The 9,440-nt window shown below is 29.8% G+C and overlaps 1 pseudogene; it reads left to right on the forward strand.

Annotated features, from left to right (window-relative positions):
- The first annotated feature begins 835 nt into the window (after positions 1-835).
- On the forward strand, positions 836-1,379 carry LOC149532101 (putative ubiquitin-conjugating enzyme E2 33 pseudogene; annotated as a pseudogene).
- The last annotated feature ends 8,061 nt before the right edge of the window (positions 1,380-9,440 follow it).

Here is a 9,440-nt window from a genome sequence, read left to right on the forward strand (position 1 = left end):
TGGTGAATATAAGCAATAACCAATTGGTGAATATTAGCCATTGGTGAAGAGTAGCCCAAAAAAAAATTTATGAAGTATGTACAGTACTTCCCTAATTAGTCACTACAAACTAACAATTTTTGGTGATGAATACTCTTCTACTGCAACCCTAGAGTGCCTAAAGATTGAATATTTAGTGGCCCCGCACTTTGTGTACCTCTCGATAGTTTTTTTCTTGACAATATGAATTCTAAGATATTATTCCTTATTTGTAGATATTTAAATATCTATGTTTGATTCCTAAGAAGGTTGTTTTCTGCTTGAGTTATTTCCTAAGAAGGTTTCTCTTAGCAGTTCTAAAATTTAAATTTTTAAATTGCAAAAAAAAATTATGATAGACCCTTTTTGAAAAATTATCTAGAAAATTTATAATTTTCTAAAAATTGGTAGAAAGAAACCTCCCATGTTCATCTACATGATTTCAAATAGATGATAAATTTTCTACAAACAATGTCCTTCAAATTTCTAGGACCAAAATTGTGAAAACTCAATACTTCCCACATTCCAAATGCAACAAAAAATTATTTTCTATGTGCAATTTTTCAAACAAAACTATCCTTCCACCATAAATATAAATGAAGCATATATAAATCATCTTTTAACATTTTCAACCATCACTTTTTATCTCCTTGAATAATGCACTTTACTTGCTCACATAGAAATTTTAGGTCAATTTTCTTTTTCAGTAGGGGAAGGAACCAACCTGTAAGAGGATATTCTAAAGACATTTTTAACCAGGCTATAGTGGTAGTCTAAATTTTAGAAGATCTATGGGTAGACTGTGAATATTTATCTAATGACAAAAGTAGCCTATGTTAAACATCTTTAGAAGGAATTTTGGGCTCTTTGCAATGGACCAATTCCCAATGTTGTAGCCTGTCCTCCACATATTAACATTTTAGAATGGCATTACGTATTAGAAGGAAGTGATGGCATACCATTTGCAAGCCTATATCATGGAAAACTTAAATTTTCCCCTAAGTACCCATATAATCCCTCTAGGTATTATCAGGATTACACCAAGTGGGTGCTTTGCAACTCAAAAGAGGATATGCATGTCTATCATTAATTTTCATCTAGAAGCATGGAATCCCATGTGGTATGTCTCAAGAATTATAACATGATCACTTTCCTTCATGATGGATAATATCCCAATAGTTGTTAGTGTATCATCAATAGTGGAAGAAAATAAAATACTGGCAAAGTATTCTCTTGCATTCAATTGTAAGAATACTACATTTTGTAAGATCTTTCTAGAGCATGTAGAGAAGTACTCGGAACAACTAATTGTATCACTCTTTATTTTGCTCTTAGATCACTTGGATTTTTTTATATGCTAAAATGAATTCATATTTGTTCTTCTCATTTGAACTATGATCTTGGACACTATTGACGTATTTGTTCTCCCTAAAGCCTCATTTCTAGTTTTTTATAGAGATCTTCTTTCAATGTCACTATTGTTCTGATTTATTGAATCTAGATTTTCTTACAATAGAGATTTTCACTAGAAAGAACATTTCATGTCTATTAACTCAAAAATAGATTACAAATTTGATTTTTAATTTAACAAATAATCAATGTGTATGTATCACTTAAAAAATAATGACATAAAATCACTCAAGATGGTTCTAAATAGCAATAAAAAGTAAACAATTTGTCAATTTGTCTCTGGGCTAATTTAATCCAACATCCTTCGACTAGTATTTGAAACTTATGAAATTTAAATGTGAAACTAACATAAAGATTTCAATTTGGCCAATAGTTTTTCATATATGTTTTTCTCAATTTTTATTTTGTAGAGGTAATATTGGTGTCAAACCCTATTCTATTTTGTTAAGAGAATGAATCTTTTTCTCATAGAAGTTTTTTTATCTAGAATAGCTTTCAAAAAATATCTCTATTTACACATGGTTATTTATAAAAAAATTATTTATCTCAGAATCCATGTAAGCCATTTTTGAATGGCTTTTATCTTACCAAATTTTACCTAGGACCATCATTCACCCCCTTCAATTTTGGCTAGAAAAATCATCTCATATTAATGTGAAAAGATGTCTTCTAGATCTTGAACTTGAATCATCTTCTTGGAAATAATTCACCATCTCTCTAAACCATTGTTTAAAAATATTTTTATTTCAATGTATAATGTTAGGTTCTCTTGTTTATAAAGTTTTATATTATCTATATTAAGTACTTTTGTGTCATGTTACTTTGTCAGGTGCATCTTGTCCAGTATCTTTCATTTTATAAGTGCTTCATTTTGGCAATCATCTTTATCTCTTATTTGATTATAGTAATTTATTGTGCACTTATTAACAAATAGAAAAATATGTTTTTTAATTGTGATCTTGTACTATCATAATCTTGTAAAAGAAAAAAAAAATTACCATCAATAGCAATAACATTAAAAAGGAAAGACCTTATAAATTTATGATTACAATTTTTAGGTTCCCCATTGATTCTTCAAAATAAAAACTATCTTTTTTATAGGGTTTTTGGAAAAATAAACTAATACCATTTTAAATTATTGTTTTCTACTTGAACATTAAAATATTGGGGGAAGAACATATGCCCATGATGATCATGATCTATTACAAGGTTTTATGCGCAAACATAATCTATTAAAAATGAAAGTATGTCAACTATTTATTCACAAAGTATTTTTTTGCAATGTTGATTAGTTACCACTTGCAAGAGATTCTGAAGGCACTGTATCAAATGTCTATTCCATTGTCTACCAAGGTGTAAATATACCAAGTGTTAGAATTACCTATGCCACTATGGAGGGTATTATTAGTCTGTAAATTTAAAATTTAAAATTTTCCAACATGGAAAATTCATAAATTAGAAAATTTTGTACTTATTGGCAACGTTTAGAAACCCTTTGATTTAGTTAGGGTATCTAAACATGTAAGCGTCAGAGTTCATTATTAGGTGTATCAAAGGAAAATGTTAACTTGAATCTCACAACTCATAATTTCTTTGGCTAGACTAATCTTTAGATCTTAGCATCTTTCTACTTCAAAGTCATTAGCCCTGGAACTATATTACTAGATTTAATGTACTTCCATTCTTGGACATTTTGATAGCAACTTGTACAATCAGAGTTTTGAAAATTTATAGCTTTAGGCATATTTTTAGTCACCACGATGAAGTGCAATTTTTTTTGGAAGTCTATATCATGATGGGTTACCCACTATAGCTATTATATTCTTACACCTCTTGCCTAACTTCAAAACTATTATTCCACATTTGTATCATACCACCATTTCTTATTTTCTATTATATCTTTGAATTTGATAGTTAGTGTCTTTTACCTGGAATATCATTCTAGACAGTAAACATGCTAGTAAATAGATAGTACAAACTAGTAGTTATTCATTATTTCAATGCCACCAGATATTTTACTTGTACATGCTCTAATATAATATCACATCAATTTTTATATCTACAATGTGTTGCCTATGTTTCTAACCAACCAAGCTGTAAACTTTTGTATTAGATTCATTATCTATTTTTTTTTTAAATCGTCATCTTAGCTTTTTTATCCCATTCTAGGAAAATGCATATAACTTTAGACAAATGATTTCATAGATTATCTTGATTCCCCTTTAGATGAGTCTTGTCACAATATTTTTGTTTCAAGAACTTATAATAGAGATCAATCTCTATAGTTGCATTTGGCCTTTGGTCAACATCAAGGGTGTGACCCTGCTAAAACAAGAATCAATTTTGAACTCACTTTACACATTAAATGGTTTTATATGGTGTAGGTTTTGCAATAGCATCTCATGAAAGGGTCGCTTCATCATCTCAATGTACACCACTCATAAGTATTATTTATATTCTTTTGGTGTATGATGTCAACATATTCTTTCAAATATATATTTAATAGTCATTTAAGCTTGTAGATAATGATTGAAGGTCTGTAATTTTATTTGAAAATAGGTTTGTTTCTTTAAATGCATTTTTTAGGAAAATGACTCACTCATATTTAACTTTTTCTTTTGAGTGACTCCTTTTCCTAAAATTTATAATTACCTTTTTCTTATTTCATGGATAGTCTTTTATAATTTTAATTGGCTTGATATAAAGTAAATACTTATGTTAACTTTGATTTCCCTTACATATTTTCATATAGACTATCTTTGAACTAGAAATTCACTGATATGTAATTACATTTTCAATAATTTTGTATATGGTCTCTGACATGCCTTTTATGTCTTTAGATATTGAACTACTATTCACCCATATAACTATGCTAATAGTTCTTTGATATAATTTTAAATGTAATTTATCGAGTTCAAATTTTCAAAAACTCATGGTTCATTTGGAACTATAAATTTTGTCAAAACAAGTCTATTTTTTGTGCTTTTTGGAGCTCCAAATCGGACCCTAAAAATAAACTACTTTTTGAAATACATAGGACTAGCATATAATATAAAATGAGGTTCAAAATGTTTAAATAAATACCTACCACTTCGGCATATGTTGGCACTTGATTCGCCAAGCTTATAGTGTTCTAAACATAACAGTTTTAATTATTTGTACACTTTTGATACACTTGGCCTAATTTGATGCATGTTGGATTCTACTAGTGTATGGTAATTAAACATGGTGTATTTTTTATTCTACCACATCAAATTCTTGTTAACCTAAATGGTATTTTATAAAATTGAGATGATTTGACTTTTTTACTATTAGCTATGTTTTGAAGCTTAAACAAATCTTATAAGTATGCAATAATACACATTGGAATCATGACCCTTTTTTATTGTAGTCTCTTCTAAAGATGTTATTATATCTCATGTAATGATCCACTAACAAAGATAAAACTAAACCATGAACAAATATAAAGAACCTAAGGAAAAAAATTTTATATCATATATCAAGAACTAGTACAATGATTGAATCAATCTCAAAACGTAGACCTCAACATAAAAGAATATATCATCTAAATAAATTTCCATAAAGATGTCTATACATAATGAGTTCAGTACAATATTGATGAACAGTATCATTCAAAGATGCCTAGGTCCAACAAATGAATTTTACAAGTATCAAATTCAGTTTCAAGAAGTAACTTCAACAGTCTTCCTTCGCACTAGTTATTCAATCTTGAACACCTAAAAATTACACAAACATGCAACACAACACACAGAGGGCTCAGTACACACTGAGTTAAAAGGTGTAGTCCACCTACATACATGTCAAAATAAACATATATATATATATATATATATATAACTGCAATGCAAATATCTAACCACATAACATAGTGCAATTCTAATATTACTATGCAAGAAGTAACATGTTCTAAACAATGCAAAATTAAACTCGTACTAAGAATAACCGGTTAATGAACCATACGTATACTGAGGTGTCATCACTATGGTGCTAAGATACTACATCTGTATATGGCAAACCCATAGACAACACATAGTGGGGTTCTCTATAATACTCGTGAAATGACGCAATAGAGACCTGCCTTGTTCTTCGTACTTAACCTTACTGGTTTAAGTCATAGGTAAGGCCAATTATCTTTTATTTATAATTAACCCTCCCAATTCATCTTAAAATTATCACTAAATTAATTAACTGAATAGAATAAATCGATATTCAGCCACCTCCATATATGTTCATTATAGTTATCCTTAACATACACATCAAACAAATATTCTAAGAATGCACATGCAACTAATAACAAGTTAGTTTTCTCATGATATTACATTCTTAAAATTCTCATCTTCTACTGTCAAATTAGAAAGTAAACTTAGGTTATTTTAACAACAAAAATAAATACTACAATATTATGATCTCGTAAATATAACTAAACTGCTATAGCAGTTTAATTACATTTACCAGTCGTAGTACTATACTACTTATCCCTACTGTTATTACAACTCAGCTTATCTTCCGAATTGGCCAAGATAATAATACAATGTACATATGATATTCTTGCTTTTAAATGACATATCACCAACATATATCATAATCCATCTTAAAATGACTTTCCATTTCATTTAAGATCAAAAATACATCTTTATAAAGCAAGATTCTATTTCAAACATCTTATTTCAAAACAATCTGTAAATGCTTATTAAAACACTTCATAGTAAAATCAAGTATTTCTAAATCCAAGTGCAACCAATGCTTAACAAAAGATAATCTACAAAGTTACTGAATATCCAAATGTCTATTGATGTTTTACCATTATTTAACAATAAGATACCACCCAGTTACATCTACTATCAGCATTTAAAATACAATACCTGAATTCAATTTAAAATATGACTCATAAAAATGCAATCTAACTTACATTATATCACTAACCAAAATGATAAAGATGCAAAATCGCAAAACTGTAAGATGCTCACTAGCTATTCACATAATGACCCTGGTGATACAACAACATCTATCGATGTCTTTTTTATAGAACAATGCCTTATTCAGTTGCAAACATTACCACAAAATGATAGTTAAATAAAAACTCAATTTCCATTGTAAATTGTGCTGTCGCAGAGAGACTTTTTCCTACTTAGTTCGAGTTTCCTATTAACTATTTAACACAATGTTAATACCTTCAGTTATCCCAAAAATTGCTCACAATCTTACTATTTTTAATATACAATAACTGAGATTGTAGAATTCCAACATAATGTATATTAATAATAACATAACCCTTATCTAAAAAATTTATATGTTTTAAGAAACAGAGTAACTGTGCCCCTCACCAATCACGAGTCTTGCAACCTGATGCGAGCTCATGTCTGGTGCCGAACCACACTACAATATTCAGTCAGCATATTGGTGATTAAACATGGAGCATTTCAAACATTCAAAAACCAAAAAGATGCTATGTTATTTACATGATATTTCAAACTTGTTTGGTTTCATACTAACTGTTTAACGATATGCCTCTGCCATCGACTATGGTTATGAGTCGATAATTTTAAAACAAACTCAAGACAGACGCTGAACCTCTTTCCTATTTGCTGTAGAAAACAAATAAGCTTTGAGATATAATTTTTCACAAAACTCAACCCTGTAAAGCTGAATACTCACACATAACACAATCACATACTAAATAACGGTCACAAGCATGAGGTGCCAACAAGGTTTAACTTGGAGAAAGAATATATGGTTAGGGCAGAGCCCAAACAAACATATGCATACAGCAACTCCCGATTTAATTTCTCCCTAAATCCACATTCAAAGATGGGTATATGCAGGGCTAAGCATTGCACACAGTGCCATGCTCTGCACATATCCATCCTTGGTTGTCAATACACAAAACATAAAGCACAAAAACCATTTTCAACATGCTAATTGAAATTTCATTGCAATTGCAAATAGAGAAAAAGGGAGTAGGGTAAGAAATTGCCCCTACGTGAGTACTGAAGATGGACAAGTGCTTTGCAATCCAAATCAATGCCAAAACCCCAAAAGCCAATTCCAAACTGGTAAGTAATCTCTGATGAGAATCTCCATTGAGCTTAATCACAAAAGCAAGCTTCCCTTCCAACCAACACCCCAAAAAATGCTGATACCTCAGCAACAAGAACCAAATGTAAAACCAACAGAGCAATGCAGCCCAGTAACTGGCCCATAACCAGCAAAACCCAACTCACATCACGAAATGGCCAACAAAAACTTCAGTTCCATAACACCTCATAAATAAGCATTTAACTCAAATGCGATACCACACAGGTTCATGCACAAAATAGTTGCCATGCCACCGCCATAAATGGCTTTCGAAACAGAGAGCTTGTTTTTCCATATTCTTGGCATTCGATACCCTTTTAGGGTTCTATGCCATTCAAGAAATATAAAACCCCCTTTTAAAAAATAATGGAGAATATTTATGTCAATTACAAATTAGGGTGTTATACCCTTTTTTTAAAAATATATAAGCTTTTTTTTGTAATTAAAACTATATCAAAGAAACATGCAATAATCCAAATCCCTTATTAGTCACATGTTCATAACTACAAAGATAAGTTCTAAATGCATACAGTGTATTACCATTCCAATGATTATGAAATGTCAAGTTAACATACACTATAAAATAGAACGTAGTTTACCAAGACTTTGAAACATAATGAACATAATTGATACCCAACAACATGCACATATTTATAAGTCAGTTCAAATCACAAAATCCTAAATTAAAATCATTGCTAAAAACATAGTTCTAAATAGAAAATATGTTCAGCATCAGTCTCATAATTCCAAAGACATTAATATAACCAAGTTCTTCAAAATACAAACATAACATCAGAAGGAAATCTTATAACAACAAGGTTCTAATTTGCAGAAAAGCCCAAAGTAGTGGTCAAGCATGACATCTCAACTTGTATGGATGTTGTGAAAGGAGTTTTCTTTAGTTGGGAAACTTTTTCTTTCAAGTTCATGATCCTTGCTTCATCATAAATTCTAGTGCAAAGGAACCATGAGGTGGTTGTTGATTGCAAGTTGAATCATGGATATTCTTTGGTGGAATGGTGAGACTTTTAACCTAGTATTTATCTCTATCTCTAACACAATTTTTCTATTTAGTATTCTTTCCTTATGATGATACTTCTTGTATCTTTGCATGGAATCAATCTAAAGTCACTATCTACTTGAGACAAGTTGGCATGAAGGCAAGATTTTATATGATTTGGCTTCTACAATCTAGAGATGTTGACAATAATGTACCCAATTTATACAATCTTATGTATGCAATATATGATAATGTTATTGAGATTTTAGTAAACAAGGAATTGAAATTTTATTTAAAATTTAATGCTCCTATTTTAGATTGTTACAAGTTTAATCACTATAAGCCTTTGAATTTTGTAAGTAGGTCTGCATGAGCCATTCATTTCTATCATATGATAATTATTGCACATTTAAATTTTGTAATTAGGTGAACCTAAATTGTTAATTTCTATTAGTGGTTATGTTTTGTCTTGTAAATTTTATGAGGTTATGTGTTTGAAGTTTAAATTTTTTGAGGTTTGTTTTGGTATATAATGTATGACATTATATTCAATTTGATTATTAAGGAAAAAAATAGACTTGCTCAAGCTAAAAATGGAGGTAATATGGGCATATCTCTTATGATTCACTTTGACTTTTGGACAACATACAAAGAGGTAACATCTTAACAAGATCTTGATTATTGTAAGGTGAAAATAAAAATTAGTTTTTGCTTCTTCGATTTGAAAATAAATTTGATATGAGGAAATACTTCTCAAAATGCACAGGCTTGAAATTATTTTTGAACCATAAAAATTTCATCAACTAGGGAATAGTGATCTAGGTTTTAGGATGGGGATCTAATAACGTGTTTATTAACCTTCTACCATTCTACATATGAAAGCCAAGATTGACATATAAATTCTCCATTGCATATT

This window comes from Cupressus sempervirens, chromosome 11 (assembly GCF_028749045.1).
Source record: "Cupressus sempervirens isolate cs-2001-9-10 chromosome 11, ASM2874904v1, whole genome shotgun sequence".
NCBI lineage: Eukaryota > Viridiplantae > Streptophyta > Pinopsida > Cupressales > Cupressaceae > Cupressus > Cupressus sempervirens.